Raw genomic sequence first — 14117 nt, 5'->3', positions numbered from 1 at the left:
GCTTTGCCTCTAGGATGGGTCAAAAGTTAGTTAAAGTCATGCTATTCTAATACACTTTGATGTCTGAGGTTCTGGGTCCTTGTTGTCTGGGTAGGATTTACAAGCATGCATTAAGATACACAGAGATTCTGATTTTTCAAAGAGGTTGCTATCTAATCACACTAAGGGAGACTGGATTGGAAACAAGATTTCAGGACCTCTCCAGATGTCCAAATGCATATTTCTCCCTTGTACTAGACAAAATTAGGAATTGTAGAATTAGGTATAAAAGATCAAACCAACACGACAATTTCTGATTGTTCTCATGGATGAGCAGCAGAAGTTCCTGCAAATTCACTTCTCTCAGTATCCACCATTGTCTCATTGAACACACTGTCAGACATACTATTCTGTCTCCTTAATTCACTCTTCTCTATTTACTCTAATCAAACAGCTCTAGGTTGCTCTTCACTCTTGAAAAATTTAAAAAAAACAAACACAAACAAACAAAACAAATCAACAAAAAAACTCCAACCAAAACCAAGAGGGTGTGAGAGTACGTTTCTAGTTGTTGGCAACTGAACACCTACAGCTGTCATGATCAACACTGATTAGCACTCCCATGCTACCAAGGAGCTTCCCTTTGTGAGCTGTTGTATCTAAAGGCTCCTTTTTAGCCTCACTTTAATCTCATATATTTCATTCTACAGATGGTTTCTCAGCAGGAAATACCACGTTCCTTAAAGCAACATTAATACCTCAGTTATGGGTATGATATTCATTTATTTAATTATCTGCACAGAGCAATAGGGTGCTGTTCTGTGGTAGGTAAGTGAAGATTTTTTCAAAATAGGAATCAGCAGTACTGCACAGGCAGGGCTACAAGCATTTTTGACTCCTGTTCAGTTGGTATGAAAAAACAGCTGGGTAGATTTAATGGAGAGAAATTCCAGAAGAGGGTCTAAGAGTCAAGTTGTCTGCCAGTGGCATAATTTGTAGTAATATGACCTCTGAAGCATTGCATAATTACTTATAAGAATCAGGCACAGAAGTAAAAATCTTTAGTCCATATGTAGTTTCCTCCCATCCTTTTTACAGAGCTTTATGTGAGACAGCATGGGAAGACAACTCAGCTTTTGACATGGGGTTAAAAGCAAACCTGAACTTTTTTGAGGATGAGAAAGATGATGCCATGCAGATTATGTATCTAGGTGTCTCTGGACTCTCAGTCTCTCAATTCCTCAAATGTTAGATGCTTCCATATCCCAGTGTCTCTGATAAGTGGACTTGATCAAAAGCAAAGACTCACAGAAATATGTTGCAGAATGAGTACTTGGCACCACAGAAATAACAAATCTCTTCTCAAGAACTCCCACTGGCTGTTAGTACCAGGCCTTCATAAGAAAATAATAGGTCCAGGGGATACTTAGGAAAATCATAATGTACATGTCTTGGTCTTTAATATACACTCCTTGACAACTTTGAGTCCTAAGCATGAGGAAAATCACTTACAAATAAAAATTATTTGTCCTTCTGTGCTGTAACATCACACACCTGCAGACTTCCAGACTGTTTTTCATTACTTGGTGCATTTGATGCATGGTCAAGCTATTTCTGTTTATATTTACATGTATAAATTACTGATGCAATTTGCATATGCACAGATCCAATCTATGCAGAAGAATCATGTTTATGATCATGTTTGCACCATTTCCTAAAAGTCAACAGGAAGTATATGGCTGCTTTTTGAGATCCTATATAAACGCTGATACAAAGGCTGGCAATGTGCAAGCTCTGACCATATATATATATATATATATATATATATATATAACCATTGTTAAGTTAACAACCTTTTATTTATAATACTAATATAAGACTGATATATTTATATTAATACTGTCAATGATAACACTCCTGCCTTTATTTCAGCCTTGGCTGGTAATGTCTGTATTAGGCTTTTATGTCCGTGTGTTTTCAATGGCATTGATGTTACAGTAGGCCTGCAATACAGTTCATAATATTTTTATATGGATTTTGTATCTGTCCCTTCACTGTGAACACAAGTCAACATCCTTTTTTTTTTTTTTTTCTTTTTTTCCCCACTGGAAGGTTTTCCTGACATTTCAGAGCCTCAATATCTGTCTCTGAAGATACAAAAGTTGCAAGTGATAAAAGTCTAGCTTCCAGATTTAAAATTGTCTTTGTTATCAGGCTCCTCCAGCTTTACAAGAAATAGAAATCCCGTTGCTCCCTCCAAACATGCGTGAGAGAGTTTCTTTATCATCTGCATACCTCTACTCTAACAAGGCAACAGCTTAAGTATGTGATGTTCTCTGCTGAGATAGGACTAGAAATCTATTATTATTATTATTATTATTATTATTATTATTATTATTATTATTATTATTATTATTATTATTATTATTATTATTGGCATTTCAATGGAATTTAGAAGAGCTAGCTAGTATTGTCTGAATGATTGACTTTTTGATTTGATGTCCAGACTGAGGAAAGTAGAAATTTCAAACAAATAAAAAACAGATGATCTGAGTGTCTCTATAAAGTAGAAAAATCCTCCAGTGATAGAAAATTCCTCCCATGAATAAAATGCCAAGTCAAACTAAACCAAGAAAATAAAAAGGATCCCATAATTTTTTTTAAGTGAATGAAACTACTTCTCTGATCTCAAAATTCTTCTCATATCCAGGTCTGATTACTCAAGATACTATTTAAACCTATGCTACTGCCTCATCTTAATAAATTTAGTCTAAATAAATGTAAATAGATGTGATAGAGTTTGGAGGCCTAAAGTCATACAGCAGATATTTAGCTGGGTTGAAAAATGAACAGAAGATAATTTAGTTATCTAATTGCTTTCTCCAGCAGTCTATGCTGTGAGATAATCCAAAGGAATTAGGCAAACTATGGGCTGCAGAATCAAGCCTTTGATGTACTGTGAGTTGAAGGTGGGCTTGAGTTCTTACAGTGAAACAGGAAGAGGGGAAGTCTTTTGGAAGACAGAGAAAGGTTTGTGCAGAGAGGACATTCACTCAGAATACACTCAGAAGTATGGATACATGATGATGATTATAGGCTCTAGGCCCTATGCCAGCAACTAGATTTGTGAATGTAGAAACCTCATGCAAATGTCATAGAGAGATGAGAAATAAAACTCTGTAGGGTCCTGATATTGAGACTGCTGTAGACGTAGGGATGTAGGAAACAAACAGAGGCTCCAAGAACAGGTAGAATGGCTGAAAGAAAATGAAAAATGGTTGAGGGGGTTCCAAGGTGCCTTTGAATAGAAGTTAAGATACTTCTCACAGGCTGTGAGGAATGGATACAGACATATGACTGGTTCCCAGTGCTCAGTCTAACAGCTTTATAAGGTGTGTATGCGTCCAGGATTGACCCAGGGAAAATAACGATTTCTAATTACAGAAAAGCTAAAGGGAGATGTTTAAGGAAGCCATTGACTTTATAAGGGAGACAAAGAAAAGCAAGGAAATTCTCCCAGTCACTGGTCAAATTTACACTGAAACATTTTTGAACTATTTTTGTCAAAGCTAATTCATGTTTATCCAACCTTTCCTTTATTCCTTTTTTATCTAGTCAACAAATTCAGGTTTTAGTGCTGACCTCCAGCAGACCTCACAGGATGAATGTGATGCCTCTAAGGCACCATACTACTCGCCTGACCTGCTGAGGAAGGTCTCTATATGCCTAGCATATACATTGAAATAATTGCTTTTCTGAAGATGATGGGAACTTTGCCAATGATGTCAAAGGGGATAGGATTTGAGCCAAACCATTGGAGTAATGTAATTTGGCACAACTCCATTAAAATCTGTGCAGCCACTTGAATATACATCAGCTAAGGATCAAGCCAATAAAATACATATTAGTCAGCACAGTCACGTAGATTAAAAAAAGGTTATGAGGAAAAAGAAGGAGCAGAATTCTGATTCATACACATACATGCAGGTCCTAAGGGAATCTGAACATGTAGATCCTAAGGGAATCTGAATGGCTACAGATTTGAACACACCTTAAACTAAAATGGCACCAAGGCTGAGCTGAGGTTTCATAGAGCTGTGCTCACCCTGAAGGCTTAGACTAAGGCAGAAGAATGATCCAGGGAAAAAAAATATTTTAAAAAGTATTTACTGCTAAAGGGCTTTTTTTTTTCTTTTCTTATTTTTTTACCCCCAGTAATTAGAGAGAGATATTTAAAGGGTATTTAGTAACATAGAGGGTAAATATACCTGGTGCTTTACAAATAGGTGACTACATGGAGGTTATTTTAATAGATTATGGAAAATCAAGCTTCTTAGTTTTCAATATTTATCAGGGGATCCAAGGATATGGACAAAGTAATATTAGATTCCATTAGTCAATGCCTGCAAAATGCAAAGTGGTATTTTCACACAGGAAGAGGCTGATGAGAACAAAAGAATTTCAGATGAAGTGGAACATACGGCTGCAAAACAGATTTCTATAATGAATTCTGAAGGGTGCATCTGTTATTATCTACGTGATATAAAATTGCTCATTTTGTCTCATTTCGCTCAGTTGCACAAGATGCAATCACATCAAACAGGCATGTTCAATAAAACTGTGATCTAACTGATTAAAATGAGCAGCAATCTGTTTTCTCCTGACAGTCACACAGCAACTTGAATAAGAAGGGCTATGAATGTGGAATTGAATGGCCACTCACAACTAGTAGTAATGCTTGTGAGTGCTGTTAAGGCGTTTGACCAAATCTGTCCAGCCAGTGAAACAGCAACCCTTCATCACTAAATCATTTAAACTGCAAGTCATTTGTGAAGCGTATTTGATAGCACAATGCACTTCCAAGGCCTTCTCTTGAGCCATTCATCTGCTTCCTAGGAAGTGTAAATGCTAGCAAAAGGGAATGTTCCTGGAAGGACGGTATAGGCATCTGCGAGTGAGACTGTGAGATTTGAAGCAGCATGAACAGGGTTTGGGTAGAGAGACAACCTAGGGACGTCATTTTATCTAATTCCAGCATTTAACCTTACTGTTTTGCTCAGACCCTGTCTAGATTAGTACCACAGAAAGATTGCAAACAGCATTAAGCTCCTTTATTGTTAAATATGCTGAAGATTAACATAGCAACCCAGTGGACATATAAATTTACCCGCTCTGATGTGAGATAGAAGACAGATGACATTTATTTTGATTGTAGCATTCAGTGCCATAAAGTGGCAAATTGATGCATTTTTTTTCCTTTCCCCTTTAAGTGTCTCAAACTTAGAAAGAGCTTTCAAGAAAGCTTCAGAAGTTAAAAAACACAGAACTAATTATTTGTCATACTCTTGCTTTTAGCAGTAACTCTTTGGTTCTGTATTAAGACCTAAAATGTTAAGTAATGATGACAAAATTTCAAGTCAGATGCTTAAGGCATGAACAGTATACAACCATCAGATCATGCAGACATTATATGCATACATTTTTGCTCTTCTTTTAGTAGGCATCAGTGTTCTGTTGTGGAGAACAAAAGAGCAATTCCTGTTTATATTGCCATTAGTAGGTGCTATGGAGAAGAATATAACTAGACCTTTCTACTGATACAGGATAAACACCCCCTACCCCCCTTTTTTTTCACCTACGACAGGAATAATAACTTAAAAGGGCTTAATTTCAGTGTACACCTGAACCCAGGATGACCTTAGTTAAGCTCTAAGAAGAAGACATTCTCAGAAGAGCAAGTATCTCTCCTTCAGTGTCTTTCATGTGTCAGTTTTAGGCTAGCATTTCACCTTGGAGGAAGGAAAATTATTGAGTTGCATTTCCTGTGGTCAAAATCCCTGGGTTTCTCATTCCTCCCTCTATTCACTTGACAGAAACTTCAAGGCTGTGAAAACTGCTTGGCAAATATTGTCAAGATCTGTGTAAAAACTGTCATGACATATCGAGGGACTTTTGGAGTTTCTTGCCTGCCAGCACAATTAGATTATGAATGAGTCAATTGTCGAGGAAATTTTGAAATGTTTCTGTGATAGCTTCTCATCTTGACAAGCCTTTCATGAAAAATAAGCAATACAAGGAGAGTAAAGAGGAAAGTTACAGGTGAAACATTTATATTCACTAGGGTTTTTGTTTATGAAGTTAATAAAAACCCGACACTTTCCTGAAGAAAGACTCTACTTACTGCTCCTTGAAGATAGGACAAGATAGCACAGAGAAGTATCTAAAAAGTCTGTCTTTTCTCTAAATTAGTTGTAGACTATTATAGAACAAAGTTGTCATGCCCACATCCATGGAAAGCTGATGGGGATCCAACTCCAATGCTTTCATTGAAACCTCTGAAAGTAGGGGGACTTTTGTTCCCTGTATTTATTTTAATTGCCTGTGTTTATGTTCTTGTGCTGGTGATAGGCTGAAATGAAAATATAAGAATGGGCTACATATATAGTTTAGACCCAAATATCAATGCCTTATATGAGGCTTTCTTAGCATTATTATGCAGATGTTGAAAATTGTGCAACTCATGAAAATTGGTCATGGGCAGATTAGGAGAGCTCTGCCTTCTCACTGATGTTGAGGGATTGACTGCAGTGCAAGTTCGTCAAGCTGTGTCTGGTTGACACCAAATACTTCAGAAATATGCTCAACATTTAGATCATCACACCCACAAAAGAAAGATGTGATCACTATATAACTAACATCAAAAGAGTATGTGTGTATGGGGATGGAAACAGCAGTATTTAGGAGCAGCCGCAGGGACAGTGAGATGGCTCAAGAGATGGTTTTGGAGATGCCAAAGAAGTGTTAGAAGCAGGTGACTACACTAGACAATGGCATAGGATATTGGTACATGGGAAACCTGTCTCAAATTATTCAAGCGCTCACAGTGTGGCCCTTTCCTTTTCCAGTTTTTAGCTTTATGATTTGCTTTGGCTACTTACGTGTCATTCATGCAGTATTGGTTCTTACATTGCTAATATCTCATTAAAAATTATTCTGTTGCTCACCTCTTTTGCTGACATTTTTTGGGGCTATCTTTAATCTTATCTTTTTGTGCTCCTGTGATATGTGATGCCACATCTATTTGCCCGAGGAAGAAGAGACTGTAAAGAATTCCTGCGATTGCAGTAAACTTGGATAGCTTTTAGCCATTTCCCCTAGCTATACTTCATTACATGAGGAGACATACAAAAGGAATTGTTTAAATGGCAAAAGCAGAATTACTGTAGAGGGTGTTCTTATGAAACTGTTCTTTTCATAGTGCCAGTGAAGCTATCATATTCTCATAAGCTTCTGTAGTGGGCAGTAAAGGCACACTAGATATGGTTACGATCAATGATAACAGTTAAAAAAAATAGAGAAGACGCTTGTCCAGAAAATTTCCATTTCCTTTCCAGAGTGTCAAAAGCCATATGAGCTACATAATAAAATATTGAACATACTTTATTCCCAAGTCCAACCCAGGTCTTGTGAAGAGACTTTGTCTATATAAATAGTGGCAGACTTGCCCTTTACTGACTGTGGTGTCAATCAGGAACACCTCTATTGAAGTGATGGTCTCTGCTGAGCCTCCCAGATCTCAGTATTAGTTTCTTTTAAAGTCTTTTCTAAATGTTATCTTATGATATCTAAAACTCAGTAGAGAGGAAGGCCATGTGGTGTATATGGCCATATCAAGATCATTCTGATGTCCAGCTGAATCCAACTTCCATTTCCTAAAATTGTGTCTCCATCCCTCTACTGTCTAATATAAACAATATTGTTACAGTATTATACAATCTAGCATCAAAAAGTCTGTATCTAAAGATCTACCTGGCATCAGTCATAAACAGTAATTCAGATGTGACTGTTTTAAAATCTCTCTGATTGTCTTGGTGTTAGTGAAAAAGAAAATCTTGTCAGAATATTTTTTTTCCCCAAGGCAGTGGTAAGTACTTTGAGTTTGGAGAAAAGCATATTTAATAATTTAGCAAGTATTAATCCTGAAGTAAATACCTTCAAGTCAAATTCTGACTTCACAGTTCCATTGTAATCAGTAGGCAGAGGTGACTTAGTCATGTTGGTCCCCTTTCTGTCTTCATGTCTTAATATCTTTGACAGTTAATATCCACATGAAAAATCACATGGTGTTTTACAGACACCAGTCTCTCTTCTGGTTTGTATCTGCTCCCTACAGCATCTGCTGTGTAAGCTAAGTGTTTACCAGAGCAAGCTTCAGAGTAGTAAATCACTGGATGCAAATTCTGGAAGAAATATTATAATTATTCTGAAAGGATTATCCAACTCTGTGCATCCATGTTCCAAACACAGTAATTATTGAGAGACTTAAATTGCAATCTTCAGTCCATTAGATGATAGTCCATACACTTTTTGTCTACAGCTATTTCTTTTTTTCTCAGATCATTAGTCACTTCATTTTACCTTGACCATGGTTGTATTTCTTTCCCTCCCATCCACTCCCTGAAAAAGATTTTTCAGAATTTTGACTAAGAATTATATTAGTGGAATAATGCATTAAATGGACAATAGAGATCAGATGACTTCCTATGAAAATGGTACATCCTAATTAGATACATCTCTTCTGGAGACATTTATTCATAGGCTAAGGTATGGATAAGAGTACAATACTTAATGAAACACAGAATTTCTTGTTTAAATTCAGGTAGTTAGTCTTTCCTAACACAGACATAGAGTGAGTCATTTGTGGGGTAAGAGAATTGGGACCAAAGTAAGTCAAGAAGGTTGCATTATTCATTGTTAATTATATTGACAATATCATCTCCAAAACAATGAGGGAGAGATCCCTAAGTAAGATGTTATTCAGGAATGCTCAGTGCTTTAGTCATGTGTTGTCAAACACACAGTTCACCAGTCACAAACACACCAAAAGGCCTCCTGTCTGGCCTTTTACAGACCACATCATTGTGTTTTCGTGGCAATCCAGCTAGAATTAGGGTTCTCTGTATCTGCCGGAGAAAGAAGCCTACTTATTTTTCAATTTGTGGACACCTTCTGAGTAATCACAGCCAAGGAATAACTGCTCTATGAGATTTCATTGGCTAGCACTGAATGTATATTACCTAGCAATATTTGGCCAAATCTAAGCATACACATTTCAGCGGATGGAAGAAAGCAACCGCAGCACACAATGTCCATAACAGTACTTTCAACATGTCTCTGCTAGCCTTTTCCATTAACTTAGCATGGGTTAAAATTTGAATTCTCAGATAATTTTTATTTAGTCTCAGAAGCATACTTTTCCAGCAAATCCTGTAACCCTTGGATATGTTCAACTCTAAGTTGTCTAAAAGCTAAATGGGAAATCTGCTCTTTGCTTTAACTATGGAAATGAAATAACCAAGCAAACTTCTGTGAGTTTGCCACTTCCTGATTCAGAGTGTGAGTACAGATGGTGTGCTTGACTCATCTAGTGTCACTTTTGTCTACAATTGGATTAGCTAAATCAAGAATAGTGTGAAGACATTTTGGGTGTTGAATTTCTCAGGAAGAAAGAACGCATGCCTGAGCTTGGAATCGACATCATTGCTTTGTTGCAATTTTGCCATTGTCTTTCTCCAGCTGCAATTGCTACTAGTTCATTTACTAGTTTTCCTTGATCAGCAGCTGTTGAATTGACAGACTTTTTAAAATGTGCAAACATCTCTTTGATGTGAGGCCAATCCACTCTACAGAACCATGAAATCTCAATGCATAGAGTATTATCTCACCTTAGGCTTCTCCAGAAATAGAAGACTACGTATTTAGTGCTTTTCATCAGAAGATTTCAAAACATTTTACAAGGAAATAAAAGTATATTTATAGTGAAAATGTATTTATAGTCAAGAAAGATACCAGATTCTGAGGCATCAAAACCAGATATAAATGCAAAGCCTTTTTGGAAAGCTGTTAGGAAAACTTATCTTACTATCTAACACAGTGATGTCTGGTTCTCTCTGTGATTTTCTAAGACAAGTGTTCATTGCCTCTTTCCTGCAGCTGACATCTTACTAGAGCTTTGAGTCCTGTTTTCTTTTGTTCTTTGTCTAGAATGAATTTTCACCTGGTGGACCTAATCTATGCAATAGGCATCTGTGGCCCCTCCGATAGGACAAATATCCTCAGCTGCTTGTGTAGATTAAAAGGTTCTACACTAGTCATGAACTGTTATAATGATACACCCTGTAGTTCAACAGGCTACTGGGAAGTTTGGACTTGAAGATATAATGGCAAAATTGAAAATAGCTGATGTTTCTGGGTGCCTTAATTTTGAACCATCAGCTTGGGAGTCTTTAAAAAACACAGAGTCCAGGATGGTGAATCACTTCTGGAAATGAGATCACTCCAGAATGTCTTTGGTTAAACATTTCTAACCATTTCTAACCTTTCTGACCTTCACTCCCCACCTCAATGCTTACCAGTAGTAATTTTTGCCAACGGTGGTAAATACCAGCCAGTAAATACTCTTTGGTCCATTTGTACCACCTTACTTTGCAATGACATTAACTTAAAATAATAGAACAGCAAACAAAAACCCCTATTCAGTTCAGAAAGAAATAAGACAGGGAAGACTGTTTATGCAGAATTATGCATGATAATTGCAACTTAAAATATTTAAATACATGGTCATCATGGTTTTTAAATTAAACCTTTCCTGTCAAAACATCTTAAGTCAGAGGAGGGCTCTTAGGTAATGGTTTTGACTGGCTGTGCTGCTGACTTACATTATTTGGATGCTAATCAGAACAAAATGTGTAGATATACTTCCAGATAGTTTTTATTTTGAGCCTTTTCTTTGCAATCAGACAGCTGGAATATTAGTTAAAAAGTTTTAATTTCTATTCATTTTTTTCCTGTTCTGTTAGCTTCTCTACTGCTGTGATGATTGTGGCTGTGAGGCATGAGTATTACCTGAACTTTCTATGACCTAATCAAGCTCAGGTGAAGATAAAAAACAGGCCTAATTTCTCTTCCTTTGTGCTTTTAGAATTCAAATGATATTTTCAAGGTAAAGGGGTCATCATCTCTTTTCTGCCAGGTATGCTTTTCTTGCTCATTCAGATTGTGAATGTATTGTGAAAACTGAACAAAATCAGATTCATGTTAAGGACGTGAGCGCTTAGTCTTTACTTTCTAATCAGATAACAGCTATTTTTGTATAGTGCTTAGAAATCAGAGTCATGGTTCATAGTTCTATTGTGTGAATGTGTCCAAAGGCAAAGAACAAAGACAAGTCCTTGCCACAGAGATTAGTTTCACCTTTTGTTGGATTCAAGTGTCAGAAACTATAGCTGGCATGTTAAACTCACTAGATTATTATTGGCAAAAATAAAGCTTTCATCATCTATCCATGATTCTTCTTGCAAGGAACAGTGGTTTTCTGTCTGTGATCACAGTAATGTACCTGTTAAAGTACTGATTTTTATCAGTGATTAGATTATTAGATATTGATTATTCCTCCTCCCCCCCCCAAAGAAAGACAAAAACAGGAGAACCATTAGCATTAGCTCATTTTATTCATACTGACCACCCAATGAATTTGAGGAGAACCTCTGGGGGAGGCCTTCCCCATGTTAGGCTTGTTGAGTTTCATGTAAAGTCTCTGAGATGCACACTGTGCTTGCACTAACTCCTGCCTCATCCCCTTGTTAAAGCTGAGGGAAGACACATTTATACAAAGCTGTAGCAAGTCCAGCACTGTGACCTCCAGTTTCAGGCGGTAAGCTGGTGCTAGTGCTGGCTGGGTAGAAGTGTTAGGGATGAAGGACTATGATGCTTTAATGCCCATCCATAGACTTTGGTGGAGAAAATAAAATGTTGTACAACAAATTTATATGATAGGCAACCTTTGTGCTTTGAAAAACAAAAAATATTAAGAAATTAAACTCACCTGTACACATGGGGTGAAATAATGATTTACTGCTTTCCTTTGGCTCTACCCATATGTACTTTTTCAACAAAAACCCTATTTCTATTAGATGGCACCCAACCAAAGCCGTATCTTTCTTTGAACAGTTTGATCTGATCTGGATCACGCTCACTCATGCTGGTTTGATTTTTATTATACCAATCTTGTGTTCATTCTTTGTAATACTTTTTAAAATTTATTTATTATTATTATTTACATTTCAGGGGAGGACTTCAAAAGGAAGTCACTGGATCCACCTGGTCAGATTTTAGGCTGAGGACAACACGCGTGCAAAGTTGTGTATTGCTGGCAAATGTAACCTCCCTTATATCTGGTTCTGTAAAATGAAAACTTTAAACTACTTTTCTTACACACCTGAGTCTTTAGCCTTTTGTGTAGGCAGTATGTTATGATTAGTTAGTTTTAGAAACAGATAAACCTAAGTTCTTTTATAGATGTTTTTAATCCCGAAGGGAATCTTCACACCATTTATCTTCAGTTTCGATAGGGATCTACCTTAGATGCCATTTAAAAGCTCAAAGACAGAATTTTTCTATGAAACAGTGTAAAGAGACAGCCACCTCTGGTCCTGATGGTGCCATTTTGGGATATTGAAATTAGCCCTCTAAAGTTCAGGGTGTAGATACTATTAAGTATTAAAATAATTTGTAAAATGTTATTCATAGAAAGATTTTTCCAAAGGTCACCCAAGAGGCCTGTGGTATTGTGAGAAGAAAAAATGACCAACTTCCAAGTCCCATGACTGCACTCTAACATCTGGACAGCTCAAATTCTGTGATATTTTTTTCGGGAAGAGTAAGAATTGCACTCTGTGTTTTTGCTTTTCTCTGTCAAAAAAATAAATAATCATTACTCAGCTTTCTGACAGCAGGCACTTCCATGCTGTCGAGGGTGAAACACAGTGGTTTAGAGTAGAGGCTTGTTCTCTCATCCATGTTCCCACGGCATTAACTTGGCTCAAAGCAAGCATGAAACTCTTTTCACTAATGTGCACCAAGGGCTGAAATTTAGTAATATAAAGAGCTTTGCTATGTGCTTATGTCTTATTTCAATAACTCAGAAGAATCTTTGTATTACCTCATGTTTTAATCTTGATAGAAGATGCACTATTAACAGAAAACCAGTTTATGTTAGTTATCAGAAATGGTTACAGTTACTAGAGATATGTTTTCCCAAGGGGAACATAGAGATCATAGGATTCTGGAAAGCTATTTTTCTCTTCATATTTGCTGCAAGTTAAAAGTGTAGGACACTGGTCTTGGCAGAAGATTGCACTTGAATTAAGGGCTATATATGAACCAAGAGGTGAATTGACAGTTCTTTCATCAGACACATAAAAGCTTATACATGATGGCTTGGGCACAAGTTGATAGTAAAAGAAATTGCACATACACACACAAAAATGGAAAGTCAGTGGAGGTCTGCAATCCACCCCACAGACTGTACTCCATTTCCCAGGACAATGGCCTGCATTTTCATTATGTTTCCCAGTGCCACCTTTACACACACATTTTGGTGCTGTTTGAATGGATCGAGTTTATAGGACGTGTTGGACATCTATTGATTTCTCACAACCTTATTATGGAGTACTTGCTAAAACATTGCATTGTCTAGTGCCTGTCCAGACAGTGCTGCGGCCTCCTTGAGAGGGCAGGAAGGCCTCGATTTTCTGTGACTCCTTGGCGCTGCTGGCATGGTGGGGTTTGTTCTTTCTAAGTGCAAGCATGACCATTTTGCTACATCTGCCAGTCCATTGAAGCTCTGTCCACATCTTCCCTATACTAAATACAACTGTATGAGGGTTCCTGCTACAAATCTGCCCAGAGCACAGTGCCCAGCACACATCTCCAATAATGCTTTGAACTTTCCAGGACTGAGAAGTTGCCTCTTTTCAGTCTTTTCAGGGCTGCACACAAAGCTTTGCTCAGAAAAGCAGTAGATATCTAACTGCAAAGATGAAAGGGAAAGAGAGAGTGTCATTCATGCACTAAGACTAGTCCCATGTTGTCTTGCATTGGTTAGGATCTGGGAGATTTCCATGGAAGAAGCAGAATTTTGAAGCATCATAAGAATCCTAATGCAATGAAAATAGTTTTCTATAAAATCCATGGCAAATACATGTTTGGTTAAAATGGAATTTTGTCTGTCCACTCATTGCTCACTAAATTCTTGGATAGACTGCTTCAAACAGGTAACCAATCTTTGCATAATTTAG

Source organism: Melanerpes formicivorus, unplaced genomic scaffold (genome assembly GCF_026170545.1).
Source record: "Melanerpes formicivorus ecotype bairdi unplaced genomic scaffold, bMelFor1.0.p_v2 SCAF_5, whole genome shotgun sequence".
In the NCBI taxonomy this organism is placed as follows: Eukaryota; Metazoa; Chordata; class Aves; order Piciformes; family Picidae; genus Melanerpes; species Melanerpes formicivorus.
This window is presented reverse-complemented; position numbering follows the sequence as displayed.